The sequence below is a fragment of the Lissotriton vulgaris genome, chromosome 5 (assembly GCF_964263255.1).
Source record: "Lissotriton vulgaris chromosome 5, aLisVul1.2, whole genome shotgun sequence".
NCBI classification, from domain to species: Eukaryota; Metazoa; Chordata; class Amphibia; order Caudata; family Salamandridae; genus Lissotriton; species Lissotriton vulgaris.
Genome location: NC_141693.1, coordinates 1,299,007,526 through 1,299,026,371, shown reverse-complemented (window position 1 = coordinate 1,299,026,371; position 18,846 = coordinate 1,299,007,526).

The window sequence follows — 18,846 nt, the reverse complement described above, 5'->3', positions numbered from 1 at the left end:
CTGATGCTCTTTGTTTTAGGAGACCTTTTACAAAGTAGCAGTGGAATGTGATACTGGGAAACTTTGCTGGAGATGCTTGGGACCCAAGGACAACTCAACCAGGGGAGGTGTGTCAGGGCGTGTTTTAGGAGTTGTGCATTTTGTATTAGAGACGGTACCCTGGGGTAGGAGAGGCAGAGAGGGCTGATGAGAGTAGAGAGCCATTAGGAGGGTGGTAAGAGAAGGGATCAACTCTAGGAATGAAGACTTTGAAAGTTTGACTGGTTTTCAATGTGAATGCACTTCTTATGAAGTTTTCACAAGCTGACACCTTTTCTCGACTTTGCTTGAAAGATGTTATGTTACTTAAGGATGTCATCTTAGTGTTATAATAGGGACAGAATTAACCAATTAGTTTTCTTTTTCTGTAATCTGATGAATACTAATTTGGATATTGGATCAATTGTCACTTGTTAAACTTTTTAGAATTGCTTATTCTTTTTACATTGCATTGAATTAGGTTAATTAGGAGCATGAACTTCGTGCTTGTGCCTATGTATTTTTTTAACCTCGTAATGAGATGCTTGTATGTTCAGTTATTTTTGGCTTTGTAATACAACCCATAAATTGTAGGTTGGAGTCAGTGGTCTTTACAGGTCTAAATTGGCAAGTATTATTAATGAAGGTGCTGTCATTGGTTTTCTCCCCTTTACACTTCTCAGCAGATAAAAAGATCCAGTCGACCGAAGATCCTTATAAATGGTAAGATCTGATATAATTGAGATAAAGATCTGGCGTAATCACTTACGAAAGCTGCTGCAGAGAAATCATACAGATCAGAAAATCTGACCCAAAAGCTGCCGTAATTGACCTGGACAGATTTCCAAAAAAACATATGTGCATTGGTGAGAGCACAATGGTAGACCTGATCTGTTTAACAGACAATAAACGTATACATAATACTTACTGTCTGTTTTAATGAGAGTGGTGATATTTGCAACGAAATCCAACCTATGTAAGTCTGTTCTGTTTAATAAGGCTCCCTGGTTACTGAAAAATGAATATGCACTATTAATAAAGAGTGATTGTATATTTAGGGAAGTTGCTGTACATGAAGATGCATTGTATCTTTTTTTTGATAGACATTTGTTACTATTGATTATAATGTATTAACGCATTGAGATTCAACCTATGGGCTTTTTTGGTTGGAACACTATGTTTCTAGGCAACCTCTGGTTACCCGAGTTTTGTATTTATCATATGGATACGGGGAGGCTCTGTCACAGAGTTGCAGACCTAATTTGATTATCTGGAATAATTTCTTTAAAATCAGAGTTCATAGGATCAACTCTTTCATATTTAGGACACTAGGATTACCATAGTACACTCCCCACTCACACCCCCAGCTTCCAAGGCCAAGTTTAGTGTGGCCGAAGACCTTCGCCATGTTGCATTTGCTCTGACATTTTGCATTTTGGGCCTATTTCCAATAAAGCAAACATGAACTACTGCAAAAGTAGGTAGATCACTGCTTGGGAACTTTAACCTCATTGGTTACTGGAGGAGACAAGAGTCATCCACACACACTATCTTGTGGCACGCTTGAATATGGTATCCCCAGGCACCCTCGTCAGAACACTTTCTTGACAGGCAGAAGATCAGAAGAAGACCAGTACAAATAAATGGACTCCAAGGATGAGATGGCTGACCTCCGATGTGGCTAAAGGGGCAGGACACACTGCAAGAGGCTGTGGAGGAAATGCCTCTTTTTGCCTGAACACCTCCAAAGTTTTGGACTGATGCTGCTGGTATTTCGATCCAGAGAGTGCACTGAGGGCTGCAAACCAAACCTCAGTACTAGTGTTCTAACCTTTTAAAAAAGGTAGTTTGGATTGACTGTCCCCCAATCGTCACAGACTGACATACTTATTGGTCCCTAGTATATAGTACCCAAGTCATGTAAGACAGAGTGTCCATCCAGGGCTGCAGCACTGGTTGTGCCACCCTGTGTGTGACAAAGTGCACAATAGGCTCCTAGCCTGCTACTGCAGCCTGGAATGACAGTTTCAAAAATGCTAGTCTGAGTTTGCCATTTAAACCAATGGCAAATTCCCTACTTCCCTTAACAATATATGTAAGTCTCCCCTAAGGAAGGCCTACCGAACCCTAATGCAGGGAGCTGTATATTATTAAGTAGGACTTATATCTTTAATGTGCCCTGACATCAAAACCCCCAAATTGTTGTTTTTGCTGTGGAAAAGTTAGAAGCCCCTTTGGCTAACACTGGACTACTGGCTGACCCCTCAGCCTGGCTAACTTCTGAAAGGGGCTACTAAAATCAGCACTTCGAGGTATCAAATTAATTGTGGCATTAAACCCAACTTTTAAGAAATTGCAATTTATAGAAATTTGCCACTCTGCTGCACAGTTTGTTCAGTGGCCTCACACAGCTGTTGGCCACCAGCCGACCTTCTTCTCTCCTGGGGAGTAGTGTGAACAACTTTTAGGCTCAGGAACAATAGAAGCTTGCTACAGGGAGAGTTGTTACCTCTCCCTTGCAGGTAGCCACTCAGGGTGTTGTCCCAAATTGTGAGCTTCAAAGGCAAAGCCGCACTTGCTGGGCAAATGGCGATCACACTCCTGAAGGGTTGCTCATTTGTTCCGGTAGACAGGCTGGTGGCGGTAACAGAGAGGGGAAGCCACAGCCCAAACCGATTTTCCAGTGGGTGTGTCCACACCTCTAGGGTGGGTTATCAAGCTCCTAACATTCGAGAAGGGGTTCAGACATCTTGGGAGTGGGCAGAATTGTGCACTCTTGGATTTCTGGATGCCACACAGAGCTAGAAATTGTCACAGGGCAGGAGGAGTCATGGTAACCCATTTGCTTGTGACTGTATCATCCCCCCAGGGCACTTTCTGGGCATAAATATGGCACCCCTGTCACCCTGAACCTCAGATTTACTAAAGAACTGGAGAAACAAATGAAGAAGAACTGCCTTACTGACCCCTGGACCAGGCAAAGAGAGGCTTCACTGCTGCTGTACTACATCTGCCACACCTTGGACTAGCATAGAGAGGACTTTGCCTGTGGCTCCTGGCTTGAGGAAAAGTTGCTCCGAAGCCCCAGATCAAAGAAGTGACTCCAGGGGTCAGTCGGCTGACCCCCTGGAACCAGCAACAGGGCCATCAAAGCTGAAGTAGCCCAACTTGGCAAGTTAGCAGCCACTTTAAGAGATTTGCAGCTGAGCATCCCGAAAGACTGATCCTCAAAGGCCAAAAGTTGCACCAAGTCTGAATGACCCATGAGCGTCATCTGAGTCAAGGTAGGTCACCCAAGAGGGACACTAGCTTCAACCAAATGATAACGCTGGACCCACTCAGACCAGAGATAGGTAGCCTTCCACTGGCTCATAAAGGACTTGTTGGGACCCCAACCTCTGTGGCCAGTCACCACACCTGACCGGTGGACCAAGGAGTAACCGCAAGGACACCTCATTAACCGCACAGCACCCAGAGCATCCTTGAGCATCCTCAATCTCCTACATCAGGACCACTCAATTAAAGTCTATGGCAGTTGTGATATAAAGTTCAGAACTGGACAGGAGAAAGCTTTGATGACAAGTTAACTGACAAATGCTCCTTAGTTGTCCCTGACCTTCTCCCTGGCAGAAATGGTCGCCCTAGATGGGTCGGAGTAGACAAACACTACTCTTTTAAACTTTTCAAAAGTTTCTAAACTTTACGGTTACCAATGCTAGTTTGCAGCTGTGGCTAAAAGTACTGAGATTTACAATTACTTCAAAAATATATATATCCAGGAACTCTATGGTGAATTCTGTTCATTTTGGACTCTAAAAATCCATCAAAATATTATTATTTATATAAATTTACATCAGATTTTTTTGTGTTGTGTGACTTTCTTGTTATGGTTTCTTTTGTTTCTTGCTGCTCAAAGCCACAGTTACCCAGGGTTGAGCTAGAGGGTATACAAGTGACTCTGACTGGATCCAAGACAGTTTTTGTCAGTTTATTATAAGCATGTGCGAATTTTGCGAATCTGGCGTTCACGAATTTTCGAATTTGCGAACTCGCAATCCGCAAAATCCACGAATTCTCGCGAATTTGCGGATTTTTTTATGTGTGTTCGCAAGGATTTTTGCCAGTTCGCGAGGGTTTTGTACCAGTTCGCAATTGCGAACTTACATGTCGGCTCGCAACGGTCGCGATTATGTTGTTTCTACGTCTGGTTCATCATCACAGGTTCCCAGCACCCTCTGTTTCACCCCTGCCACCCTCTGTTTCACCCATGCCACCCTCTGGTACATCAATGCCACCCTCTGGTTCATCATCACTGTAGATTATGAGGGGAAAAAGCAAGCACACCTGCCCTGCTTCAACTGACATGAATTAATTTGGGGTTGATTTATTAATGTGTCACTGTTTTAAAATTCCAGTCTGGCACCTGCTTCCTTATCTGTAATTTGCTTTCTGTTGCAGTGCAATTTTTTTTCCCAGGACCTTTGTGGCCTACTTGTAGCTATTCTATGAGCCCGCTGTGAGGGCCAGAGCAAGGTCATACAATTGTTGCAACTAGCAACTGAACTGGGAATTTTCGGATTTATTTTTTTGTGTTTGCAAGGATTTCTGCCAGTTCGCAAGGATTTTGTACCAGTTTGCAATTGCGAACCTACATGTCGGCTCGCAACGGTCGCGATTATGTTGTTTCTACGTCTGAATCATCATCACAGGTTCCCAGCACCCTCTGTTTCACCCCTGCCACCCTCTGTTTCACCCATGCCACCCTCTGGTACATCAATGCCACCCTCTGGTTCATCATCACTGTAGATTATCGGGGAAAAAGCAAGCACACCTGCTCTGCTTCAACTGACATGAATTAATTTGGGGTTGATTTATTAATGTGTCACTGTTTTAAAATTCCAGTCTGGCACCTGCTTCCTTATCTGTAATTTGCTTTCTGTTGCAGTGCAAAATTTTTTCCAGGACCTTTTTGGCCTACTTGTAGCTATTCTATGAGCCTGCTGTGAGGGTTCGAGCAGGGTCATACAATTGTTGCAACTAGCAACTGAACTCTGGAGGGGCCTGTGGTATCTTCCTTATGAAAACCCCCCGGCGCCCTCGCGTGTGATGGAGCTGCTCGCGGTGACATCACTTAGAATGTCACCGCGACCAGCGTTCCAAGGCGAGCGCCGGGGACAGTGTGACAAGAGGCTCCCGTAGCGTCAGGCTGTGGCTGAGGTCGCAGTGACAACCTACTTCTAATAAATACGGTTGTTTTATCTATCTGTGGCGTCCTCGTCTTTCCTGGGCCGTCACTACACTGGCGACGAGGGAAACTGGCACGCGACCTCAACACGCCCGAGAAAAGAAAAAAGAAGAGCAGCTGTCTGTACATCCTCTGTGAAACGGACAGTGCAAGTAAGGAGCCGTCTCTCCAGGGAGGAACAAGTAAATAATCGAAAAAATAAAGCAACTTCTAGTCTCCAACAAAGCTACGGAGAGCAAGTAGGTGGATTTGAAAGCGATCGGAAGCGCAGAGTCTAGAAAGTACAGTGAAGGCGCCTGACCGGTTTGGTTTGTGGGCGCGTACTCCCCATTAACAACACACAATTAAGAGCGCATTGTGAAGCGAGACTGTCGCACTTAGCACCCCCCGCCCTGTGACCTTGCTATTCTAGGGTGTAACCGGGGAATGAAATTTGAGGCATCTCCCAGACTTAGGTACGCAGGAAGCAAGGGGTCTAAATGAGTTTGAAGTCAGTCTCAAGAAGTTGGATTTGCACTATCTCCCTAAGACAAGCACCATTATGGAGAGGTACCACTTTGGTAAAAGAGCACAGAAGGAGGGAGAATCTATTGAAGATTTTGTTTCTGAGTTGAGGAAGTTAGCAGCTACTTGCAAGTTCGGGGACGCAAATGAAAAAAGAATTAGAGATCAGTTTGTGTTAGCTTGCAGGATGGAGCGTGTGCGCGAAGAGTTATGGCTTAAGGATGACCCACCGTTGAGAGAGGTACTGATCATAGCCAAACAGGTGGAGCACATGTTACAATGTGTAAGAGAGATAAAGCAAGACACTGGGGAAAAGAAAAGCGAGGACAAGACTAGTGTTAATGAAGTGGTGACCGAATGTGAGGCAGTGTCTGTGATCAAAGGCAAGAAGGTAGAGGGCAGAGAGCAGAAGGAGAGCAAACTGGGGGATCATTCAGGGGCACCTGCTATAGGTGTGGCAAACAGGGACATCTAGCCAACGACAAAGAGTGCCCCGCCCTCAGATTTACCTGTAACAAGTGTGGCAAGAAAGGTCATTTCAAGCAATACTGCAAGAGTGGGCAAGGGGTCAGTAGTAAGAGTAGAGACAGGACGAATGTGGTGTGCGACGAATTTGTGGTGCAAGTCAAAGACTTGCAGGTCAAAAGTGACACCAGGTGCAATGAAGTAGTGGAGCAGGTTGAGGAAGAGCAGGTCAACAGCCCAAAAGACACCATAAAGGTAGGCGGAATTGGACTAGAAGCATTGTTCGATTCCTGTTCTAGGATAACTATTATCAACGCAAAAGAGTTCTCCCGGGTGTCCAAAGGGAAAATAATTTTGAGAAGAATGGATTTGAGACCTGGGGGGTATGCTGGTCGCCCTATCTCCATGAAAGGCTACTTCTTAGGGAAGATTGAATACAGCAACAGGACTACCGTGTCCAAAGTCTATGTGTCCACAGTAGGTGACAACATCTTGGGGTGGCAAGCTCAGAAGGGGTTAGGGGTGTATCTCAATCCCAACAGTAATCCCCAGATCCTGATTCAGGACATACATGAACATGGGACAGACTTTGTGTCGGAGTTCAAAGGAGTGTTCAGAGAAGAACTAGGATGTTTAAAAAACTACTGCCACAAGATAAAATTGAGAGAGAACTCTAAGCCAGTTGTGGCTAAAGTCAGGAAACTCCCCATTGCCATCCAAGAAGAGGTGAAAGCTGAATTAGAGAAACTATGCAAGGCAGGAGTCATCGAACCGGTGGAAGCGACGGAATGGTTGGCACCCATCGTGGCCGCAAAGAAGAAGGATGGGTCGGTCCGGCTCTGCATCGACCTAAGGGCGTTGAACAAGGAGGTCGTGGTCGACCGCTACCCTCTGCCAAACATCACCCAAATGATGAGCATGCTGGAGAGAGCTAAGGTGTTCTCCACACTCGATCTCACCTCAGCCTACTTCCAGATTAAACTACACGAAGAGTCACAGGAACTCACGGCATTTGTGACACCGATGGGCGCGTTCAAATTCAAAAGGATGCCTTTTGGGCTGGTCTCGGCAGCCGCCGTCTTCCAGAGAATTATGGACAACATCTTGAGAGGCATCCCAGGCGTCATGTGCTACCAGGATGACGTGCTTATATTTGCTAAGAACCAAAAGGAGCATGATGAGAGACTGAGATGCGTGCTAGGAAGGTTCCAGTCACAAGGACTTACTGTGAAAAAAGATAAGTGCGTGTTTGGATGTGCAGAGCTGGACTTCCTGGGGCACAAGGTGACGACGGAAGGTATACGCCCCAAAGCCGAACTGCAAAACACAATCGTGAACCTGACACCCCCCAAGGGCAAGGACGAGATCAAATCATTCATGGGGATGTTGGAGTTCTACGGGAAGTTCATAAGAAACCTGGCGGGAAGGACTTACGCCATCAGGCTACTGTTGAAGAAGGAAAACGAATTCAAGTGGAGTCAGGAGTGCCAGAGGGAGTTTGAGGATGTAAAGAGGGCACTTGCTGAGGCCCCCAGTTTGAAGTCGTATATACCCAACCGGGCAACAGTAGTCACCACCGATGCAAGCGCCAAAGGATTGGGAGCTGTCCTCACCCAAGTTGGAGAAGAAGGAGAAGAAACCATAGCTTTTACCTCAAGGTCGCTCCAGAAGTCCGAGAACAACTACTCGGTGATCGAAAAGGAGGCCTTGGCAGTATCTTGGGCAGTAGGGAAGTTCAGAGACTTCCTCTGGGGAACTCAGTTCACTCTCCGAACTGACCACAAGCCGTTAGTGGAAGTATTCAGTAAGAAGGGTTTGGATGCCATCTCCATCAGGATAAGGCGGTGGGTGGTCAGCCTTCAAGAATACACATTCGATGTCGAATATGTCCCGGGAACGCAAAACCTTGCAGCTGACTGTCTGTCCAGATTCATCAGTGATGAAGAAGCGAGAGAGAAGCAAGACAAGACGGATGAAGAAGAGGAGGACCTTCAGATGGAGGATGTCTGCACCATCCAGAGGGCATTGGGAGAAGAAACATGGAGAAAGGCGGTGGAAGAGGACAAAATTCTGGAGGAGATCTACAAAATAGTAAAAGGCGGTTGGAAGCACGGTGACAAACAAGATGAAAACCTGCGGCCATACCTGGCCATTAAGGACGAGTTGTCAATAGTAGATGGATGTCTATTCAGGGGTACGAGACTGGTACCACCTGCAACGGTGAGAGACAACCTGGTCGAGATAGCCCACGAAGGGCATTTGGGCATCACCAAAACCAAACAAAGACTCAGGGAGAGCTATTGGTGGCCGAACATGGATCTAGTCACCGAAAGGAGAATCAGAGAGTGCATTCTGTGCAGCAATAGCGACAAGGTCCTGAGACAACAGACGCCCCCTATGGTGTGTAGGCCGCCCCCGTCAGGACCGTGGGATGAGTTGGCATTAGACATTGTGGGCCCTATGTCTGGGGAACTGCGGACCCCTTACATCTTGGTGCTCATGGATTTATATTCTAGGTGGCCAGAGATAAAGTTCGTCAGTGAAGTCACAACCAAAACAGTCATCGGTTTCCTAGAGGAGGTGTTCATTCGGGAAGGCCTGCCCAGCAACATCCTCACGGATAACGGAGTACAACTATGTTCGAAAGAAATGGAAGACTTCCTGGAAGGAAGAGGCATCAGACACAAGCGCTGCGCTTTATACCACCCCGAAACCAATGGCATGTTTGAGCGTTTTAACAAAATCCTCAAGGAGAGCATCCAGTTGGCCAAAGCCAGTGGCATAAGCTGGAAAGAAGAGGCGTGGAGACGGTTAGAAGCTTACAGGTTCACGCCGCATCAGACGACGGGCGTCACCCCGTTCGAACTGCTCCGCGCCAGGATACCCAACACCAAGCTAACCCCTGGATGGATGGAGTGGCACAAGGGGTGGTCAGATCGAACTAAAGAAGCGAAAAGCTTGAAGAAACAAGAAGAAGCCATGAAAAAAAGGAAAGAAGGATATGACCGGCACAAGGCCACACGGAAGGTTGAATACAATGTAGGAGACAGCATCAAAATCAGAGCTCCCACAGGAAAGGCAAGTTGGTCAGGATACACCAGTCCCACCAAAATCACTAAACTATTCAAGAATGCTTTTAAGACACAGGAAGGGAAAATATGGAACCTAGGGAGAGTTGTAAAATACCACCCGCCAGAGAAAGACCCTGAGAGTTCAAGGGGTTGGGAGGGAGACTCTAGGCAGGACCTTAGTTCCTCCACCAAGAGGCAGTCAGTGGTCCCTCACCCAGGCAATAGGCCCAACAGGAGAGTGACCAGACCACCTAGGCATTTTGATCAGTATGTTATGATGTAACCTAGACCACCCTGCCTACTTTAGTCATTTACTTCCACCAGGCCTTGGTCCTTCGTTGTCATACACCCCCGTTGGGTGTCCTTCTGCCACCTGGTGTGTTCTGCAGTTCATGTTGTATTTAATGTTTTCTTCCCACAGGGGAGGGGGATGTGTGGTATCTTCCTAATGAAACCCCCCCGGCGCCCTCGCGTGTGATGGAGCTGCTCGCGGTGACATCACTTAGAATGTCACCGCGACCAGCATTCCAAGGCGAGCGCCGGGGACAGTGTGACAAGAGCCTCCCGTAGCGTCAGGCTGTGGCTGAGGTCGCAGTGACAACCTACTTCTAATAAATACGGTTGTTTTATCTATCTGTGGCGTCCTCGTCTTTCCTGGGCCGTCACTACAGGGCCCCAGTCAGGAAGCACTACAGGGAATGATTACTAATGATGAGTTTGAACTTTTGCACCTGCTGAATGCTTTCACTTTTGCAAAACTCGTTTTTCTGCAGAACAGCATTACAGCAACTGTAATGCCCCAAACAAGCTTACTTGTGAAAGTTGATTTCTAATCCAAAAGTGATCCAAAGAAAGTCAAAAGGCCTCAAATCCAAAAAAGTGCAGGCAAATGTCAACCTGAGGAGTTATTTTGATAAAAATCTTCATTTTCAGAAGGTCTATGCTGCTTGCTAGTGGATTTCTTGTGCAGAATTGCAATTTTTGTAATTTTGCGTGTGCGACATTGTTGCTGCCCGCCGCACCTACATGTTCGCAATTGCGAACTTACATCACACGGCGCAAAATTGTATCACGAAGAAAAAAAAATCTGCTGCGTGCGAATTTGCGGATTTTCGGTAAATTCGCGAGCGTTCGCGGATTGCGAATTTACCGAAAATCCGCAAAATCCGCGAGCGTAACGGATTTTCCGCCCATGCTTAGTTAATTACACAGTAAGGTTGCACAACCCATATCATATAATGCACCCAAATCCTCACAGAAGCCTTTTCCTGAAAGTACCCAGTTGACTAGTGGCAACTGGACCTCGGTGTTTGCCTCAGCCTGACAACCTGTTAGTATCGAATGGCCTCTCCTAAGGTTCTAGAGACCTTAGGAGTGTACTCCTGTGGCTGGGATTTAATAGTCTGTTTTCAGAAGGTAAAATCTTTGACCAGGACAAACTTGGTTCATGATCCATTGTGGTCCGCCTTAAATGGCGCATGGGACCCAGTCTACTGCGACCATATACTATCATTTGCACTAAGGGATTTTTGTGCTATTTTCGCTTAAACTCTTAAAATTTCATATGTGTGGTTCCCATTATTGGATTTTTGTCATTTCAGTGTTATTTTGTTAACATATTGTTTTTTTTTTATTATTCTGATTCGGTTTGGAAGTTTTATTGTTTGGCATTTTCACTCTTTTGTACTCATAATTACTTTACCCATTACCCTAAGCTAAGCCTGTCTGCTCTGTGTCATAGCTATCAGGCGATTGAGTGTAGGTAAATTTATTGATTTTGAGGGTTCACCCTGACAAGGGTTGAGCTTATTCCTTGAGGTGGACAGTCATCCACCCTCAATAATAATCCCATTTCTTACGATGAGGGTAAAACTGCTTCTATGAATAACTGCAAAGGCTGCCCACACAGAGGTGAATTCCTGCAAGTGACAGCAGGGCTCCATTGCCCCCAGGTTCCTTATGTTCTCATCCCATTCATTAACAAAGTGGAGATAACCATCTCCCGACAGAAAAAAAGACCAGAGGAATGCTGGGACCCTAATCCTGCCCCTCCCACAGAGAGTACATAAGCAGCACTTACCCAGCATTCCGCCTGTTCTTTTTTTCTGTCTGTCGACAGAATGGACATGGTGTGCTGGTGCTGCTCCTGCTGGGCTTGAGTGGCACTCTTCTTTCCTTCCCCACACCCGGCTGCCTGGCTGTGCGGGCGTGGGGTTTTCTGGTCTGTCTCCTTGCCTGCTGGGCTTGTGGGAGACAGTTGCTGTTCACAGCTTGTCCTGCCTTGCTGTCTGGCCCTTTGTGGCTGGTGCTGGCATCCCAGTTCCTTCCGGGTCACGTGCTCGTCTTACTGGAGCCTGGCTGGGTGGGTGACGTGCCATGCTTGCAGTGTTCCTGGTGTTTCCTGGGCAGGCTGTTGGTGTGGGGGCCTTGTTCCTGGTGGTGGCTCCCACTCCGTTTGAGTTCAGCTTTGTGGATTTTCCCTGTTCCCACTGTTGTGTTCTTTTTTTCAGGTGGGGATGTGCGTGCACTGGCCGCCGGCCGGGGCGCTTGTGGTGGCCTGGGTTCACACAGGGTTACTGGCCAGTGCTTGCCTGTGTGTGGACGTTCCCTGGTAGTGCTGCTGTGTCCGTGGTTCATCTTGCGCCTGCATGGAGGGGTCCTGCCGGGCTTGGGCTTGCCATTCCCTGTGCTGCATTTCCCTGGATATCACTTTCAGCCTACATGGGTTGTGCTCCTTCATGGGTTCACAGCCATGTCACCTTGCCTCCCTTGCTTCCATGAGGTCTGGATGGGCCTGGGATGGGGCCGTCTTGCCACTGGACACTGCGCCCAGCAGCAGGCCAGTGGAGCAGAGTCTGTTCGCTTCTTGTGTAGATGTGTGATGTGGGGATATGTTGCCTGTCTTAGTTGATGCACAGTTTCTGACTTTGTGTGACGTGATTTATTGTGCCGTGGGCTGCTCCATCTGCCCCACTCCTCTGTGGTGTGCCTAGGTGACCCTTTTCCTCTGGGCATTGTGGGTGTGGTCCTGTGGTCTGGCCTTGGGCGTGCATGGTCCATGGGTCTGCCCACCCATTCCCGGAAGGCCTTGCCTGAGCCTTGCCTGTGCTGCAGGGCTCTGGTCCCTCCTGGTCGGCCAGTTTGGACGGGACATGTGCCCAGCTGGGTGTGCTGTGGGTTCCCTTCGTCTTCCGAATCCCTGTGTGCGGTTCCGACTGTCTTTGGGGTTGCCTCCACTTCTGGAGCCTCTTTGGGGCTGCTCCTTTTGGGTGGGGTGAGGTGTTTGATTCCCCTCCAAGTTCCCGTGGGCTGTGCCTGGTTCCTCTCTGGTGCTTCCATGTGTCATACCTAGTGCACTGTGCAGCGCTCTACCCCTGCTGCCTTCGGGTCTGGTGTGAGCTCTTTGCCTGCCACCGTCCCGTTCTGTGGGCTGGCTTCCCTGTTTTTTTGGGGTTGGTGTGCGCTGGGCTGTGTCTTTCATTGCACTTCTTTCTGCCCTCTCTCCGCTTGTCTGTTTTGGGGTTGGTGTGCTGGTGTCCTGCTCCTCGCGCTGCCCCTGGCGGTTGGTCCTGTGTCCTGTGCGGTTCCCCTCTGCAGCCTCTGTTGTGGCCCCTGCTGCGCCCCGTGGGTCCTCCTGGTCGTGTTGCGTCTGTGGCTTTGTGTGGCTTGGGGCTGCCGGTCCTTGTTCCGGGGCCTCCTGTGTGCTTGGGTTGCTTCGTGTGGGCTGGCTGGTGCTGTTTCCAGCCGCTTTTCTCTTCCGTGCTGGGTGCTGCTGTCTTTAGTTGCCCCTGACTCTGGCTCTCTCTTTGCGTTGTTCCTGGCTTCTCTGGATGTTGTCCTTGTGTTCCCCTGCTGCTCCTGCACCTCTCCCTGTTTTCCTGTGCTTGCCTTTGGCTTGCTTCGGTGGGTCCTGGCTGGCCCCTCCTGGTTCCGCCAGTGGTGCTGCTCGGTCTTGGTTGGGTTTCTGTCCGGCCTGCTGGGTGCTGTGGCTTGCTTCGTTTTTTTCTTGCTGGAGTGATTGGGCCCCTACTCTTTCTTTGCAATTGCGGTACACCTTGGGGTCTGCCCTTGGTTGTCCCTTGGGGGCCTTGTTGCTCTGGCCCTCTTGCTGCCTTGCTTTTTCTGCCGGTGTGCCAGGTACCTGGGCTGTTTGTCCTCCTTTGGACTGGGGTTTGTTCTTTTTCCTATCCCCCCGGGGATGCGTTCCCTGTGGTAGTTCGCCTCTTTGGTTTCCTTTCTGGTGTCCATGGGGGTCCGGGGTTCGTGCCACTGCTGTTTGGGCTTGGCTGTCTTTCGCTACTGCTGTGTCCTGATCGTTGACGCTTGTTTTCCCCTCTTCTCTTCTGCGGTTCTCCCTGTTGGGGCTCCACCTGGGATCCCGGGGCAGTTGCTCCTTGGGGGGTCCTGGTCTCATATGGTCCCCGTCGTGGGTCGAGGTTGGGCCTGGCTAGTGTCTGGCTGGGGGTTCGCTGGGTTTTCCCGCTCCTGTTTGTTTTTCGGTGACTGTTGGTCGCCTTCTTTGGCCCTGGGTCCTTGCCTGTGCACTCTCTGGGTTTCCTGGCATGGCGCTACAGGGGTTTCAGGCCATGCCCTGGTCTGCCCTTCTGGGCCTGCTTCTGCCCGCGGTTCTCTTCCCGGGCTTGGTTCGCCTCTGGTTGGGTGTCCATGTTTTCGCCCTGGTCCTGGGGCTTCCGTTGAGTGCTGTTGGGCTTCGGGTTTTCCCCCTTTGCCCTGGAGCTTCTTCTTTGTTGGGCCCTCTCGGGGCTGATTTGTTTTCCGCCCTGTTTGCCCCTGGACTGCGGCTGCCTTGTGCGGGACAGTGTGGGGTCCTGGTGTTCGGTGCCTCTGGGTGGGTGTGTCCGGGGTTGCCTCCTGTTGCTCCTGGTCTGCTGGCTTCCTGCTGGTTCGGCGAGGCCTCTGGCTGTGTCTCCTTGGTTTGCTGGCTGTGCTGTCACTTCTCTTCCGGATCTGGGGTGTGTTTTGCATGGTGTTCCTGGTTCTTTTTTCCTGGTTCTGGTGTCCTGGCTTGCTCCTGTCTTCACTTGCTTCCCTGGGCTCTGCTTCCAGTGTGTGTCTGTCTGTTTGGGGTGCCCCTCCCCCTTCTCTTGTTGGGGTGCAGTTCTGTGGTATTCGTCTTGCCTCTGTGGGGGTCTTATCTCCTTGCTGCTGGTTGTCTGGGGTCTGGTGCTCCTTGCTTTTGGCTTCTCTGCTTCCTGGGGTTTTCTATGTGGTGGTTGCCTCTGTTTGTTTTCTTCTGGCTTTCTGTGTGGTCCGGCTGTTGTGTGCTGGGGTCTCTGTCTGCCTCCCTGCCTTTTGCACCGTTTGGTGCCCTGGCGTGGGCTCCTTCCAGGGGCTGGTTGGGCATGGGGGTTCACCAGCATTGGTGGGTTGCTTCGCTTTGGTCCTGGCTTCCTGGATCCTTTTGCGTTTGTTTCCCTGGTTCTGGCTGTTTTTTTGTCCTGTGGTCTTTCATTCCTGTCGGCTCCTGTTCTTGTTTCCTCTCTGGCGTTGGCTATGGTCGGGTCTGGTTGGTTCCTGGTCGGGGGTACTGTGCACCCATGCCCTTGCTGCATGCTGGGCTTGGGTGTTGTGTGCCGGTGCATGGGTGCAGTCCTTTGGCTTATGCCCCAGCTTTTGTTTTCTCTCTGGTCCTCCATCCTGTTTGCTCCTGTTCTTGTCTGCTCTCTTGGGTTCAGCGGGGTCGTGCCTGGTTGGTTCCTGGTTTGGGGTCTGCCTGAGGTTTCCGGTTGCCCTGGGCTTTCTCCCTGCCTCTGTTGCCCTCCCTTTGGGGTTGGGGGTTTTGGGGTTCTGGCCAGAGGCGCTGCCCGCCCCCCCCCCCTTGCTTTGCCGGTGCAGTTCCGGGTTGTTGGTTTCCGGCCTTTGATGGCCTCTCTGTTATCAGCTGTCTGCTGGGTCTTTCTGGGGGCACCTCTGGCCTTTAGGGTTGCCCTCCTCTGCCCCTGCTGCTCTAGGTTTACGTGTCCGGTCCTGGTTTGTTTTGCGGCCTCCTTTCTTGGGGGTCTTTTGGCCTTCTGGGGTTTCTGGTCTCTGGCTCGTTTCCTGTCCTTTTCTGTTTGATTGGGGCCTGGCTCCTGGCCTGCTCCCTTGCTGTGGCTCCTCCATCTGGACTGGGTGCTTGGTGGTTGTCCTTTGGTGGCCCTGGTGGTGCTGGCCGTTCTTTCCTAGGCCCTGGGCCTCCTCTGTGGGGTTTCGGGGGCTTTGTCCTCTGGGCTCCCTGGGGGGTCAGATCATTCGGTTTGGGAAGGTGGGTTGGGCCGCTGCCTGGCCTGTGCTTCCCTCCTTCCTTGTTGGTCTGCATGCTTGTGCCGGCGCCCTGTGGGCTGGCCTTGGTTTCTTTTCTTTTTCATGCTCCGGGGTGGTTAGGGTTTTCTCGGTGTCTGTGGTGATGCCGGATCCTGTGGGCCTTCCTGGTGGTTCTAGGCTGGTCGGCCTTGTCCAGTGGGTTCCCTTGGCCATGTACTATTTGGTTTTTAGCCTGGTTTCTTTGTTTGCGGTTTCCCTTGTTGGTGGCCTCCTTGTTGTGGCTCTGGCCTTCTATTTTCTTGGCCTTCTGGTCCTTGCTTGTGTCCCTGCTGTCCTGCTCTGGGTTGCTGTCTGGTTGCTTCCTGCGATTCCCTCCTTTTTGCTTCCCTTGGGTTGCTGCGTTTTGGTGTGGTTTCCTGGGTGCATTTGCAGGGTTGGAAGGCCGGGTTTCTGCTTTGGTATTCTCCACTTTGTTAATGAATGGGACGCGGACATAAGGGACCTGGGGCTCATGCTCTATTACTTACTGGCAATCTTCATTACTCCGGGTCCCGTTGTCCTCGTCCTATTCAAACGCCGCTTCCTCGCTCCCTCCCGGGCGGCCGGCCTTCCTGTGTGGGCTTGGTTGCTCAGGCGGAATGCTGGGTAAGTACTATTACTTATGTACTCCCGATGGGAGGGGCAGGATTAGGGTCCCAGCATTCCTCTGGTCTTTTTCCTGTTGGGAGATGGTTATCTCCACTTTGTTAATGAATGGGATGAGGACAACGGGACCCGAAGTAATGAAGATTTCCGGTAAGTAATAGAGCATTCTTGCCCCTGCTTTCACAAAGCATCTGTTTTGCAACCACTACGTTATTCAGGGGATGCAGACCCAAACAACTGGCCATTGACATACAGCATTCTATGATACAGATGTCTGTGAACTTGAGGCCCACAATGCCATTTGCAGAGTCCCACACAAACATTTTCCACTACGAGGCAGCTCTTATCAGTCAGTAAGCTTCCAGTGCTTCCTCGCTATATTTGTTCAGGTTTTGAAAGAGCACTGATTTCTGCAGCCATTCTGCAGTCTCCATTTTGGAGAGTATAGGTCATAGAACCACTGTCTCCACATGCATGAGTATAATGTCATGATTTGTTATAACCCCCTCACCCAACTAAATACAGTGATCCACCTGGGCTTGCACTACAAAAGAACCAATACATAGAAATGAGTCAATGCAGACATATACTACAAAAAAAGGGGACAGCTTGCGGGTTTCATTGGAATCCCATGTTACCAATTAGAAACCATTACTTGCTCTCTGCTACCCTGGCACTGCCCTTCCACCTCCTGTTCTCAGGGGTCATGAAGATAGCAGCAGGAACAAAAACTAAAAAGGAACTAAACATCATGTTTGCATTTTTTAGTACACACTCATTGATATCCTCCAGACCTTAACAGCAAATAGAAGATCATTACGAAATCATGGGTCATAGTCTGGGTCCAACCTGTGACGTCATAGTGGGGCGGTTAAACAATGGCTGATGTCATTTATGCATGCCCTGGCATTTTGTTTACTCTACACCCATGAGACACCCATGAATGGGAGACCTTTGGCTGCATTTTAACTTACCATTTTCCTGCCCTACCAGCCTTTCTGCACACCAGCATACCATGGAACGCCCCACTTTCGTTCCACCTCTGCCCTTCCATGAATAACAATTGTGAGAGCTGCGTGGATGCTGCCTCAGATTCGCTCCCTAGAGGCATCCATGTCCTGAGCCCGCAGACCATGATTAGACTGCCCCCACAAGTTATAATCACCAATTATTAGTGCATGCTTAGCCCCTGGGGGAATGGGATTCGTAGCAGTGATCATTAAAAAGTTTTATGCTCAGGGGGTGGTGGTGTCCAGACATGACCTGGTGGCACAAGCTGTCAAAGAGTCTGAAATTCAACATGTGCTTTGCTTCATGTGTAGACAATTTGAAGGTTTTTGGAACAAAATCTTGCAAAGTGAAAGAAGGTATTGTATGTACTTCCTATCCACTGTGAGAGCAACGACTTTGCTTTGCGAAATTATTGTTTAGTGCACTAATACCTGTTGTTAATTTAATAAGGCAGACAAAGAGAGATTCTTATTAATTTTAAATAGTTGCAAAAATGATAGCTTCATTTCTCACCTATTGTGTACTGTCTTTTTGTAAAGAGAATCATGATAATATTTAAACCTATTTTTTATGGAACATTGGTATTTCGAAGAAAGGGGAAAAAGGTGTGAAATCAAAACAAGCATTGGCACTGCCAATAGGTCTGGCTTTAAAGAAATGCTTGTATGGTAAAGTGCATTAGAAGCAAATGGCATGGAAATAGATATTTATCTGTTTGGAAACAAAGAGCTGTAGACTAATATTGGTGTAGGTTAAAAGAGCAGGTGGCAGTAGCACTGTCAAGCCGGATCTAAAAGTTCTTGTAGGTTAATGACTGCCCTCCTCGTATCTGTGCTGCTGTCAGAGAAAAGCAAGATACATTATCTAGTTATCTATGACACTTTAAAAACATTCCAATGTCATGTGTGTGCCCTTGAAAGTTCAAGCTTAGGTAGGTGGACGAATAAACAAAATGATCACAGTTGCTAGAGGGCAAGCACTTTTTTTGTGGAAGTGCACAACTTATTTCCAATCAAAACATGTACTCCTGGGGCCAAATCCTGTTTCTAGTGATGATCACAAAATTGCCTAGCAACAGCTGCGCTGTAAAGCCAGACTATAAAGGGACGGGAAGTGGTGGATAGGATGAAAATTCAAAGAACACCCAATGGACAAAAGGCAGTGTCCTGTTGGTCACACAACAGAGATCTTAGAGTTATGGTCTCTGATGTTCCTCAAGAACTGGACAGGATGACATAGACAAGGGGCATTCATGCAAGAGAGACAACCATTATCAGGGAAAGAGATTATGTGTTACTGCTGTAAACATAATAAGAGCTATGTAAGGCAGTGTATGTCCATTTCCATTGATCTAAAGAAGGATATAGACAGAATCTAGAGCCATATTGGAAAAAGAGAGCATGGGTCAATGCTGTTTTTGTGTACTCCCTTAAGAAAATAATGTACCTCCTTACTCTAAACCAGCAGGTTTTCAGGCACTAAATATATTCCAATGCTTTCTTTCCAACAGTTCCCAACATCAAGGCTGTTCCTCATGCCACATTCTGACACGCCTCTGCGAAAGGAAACCTTTTTTCTTACACTATCTTCCAGTTGTGGCTATATTTACAAAATGTTCAGGCA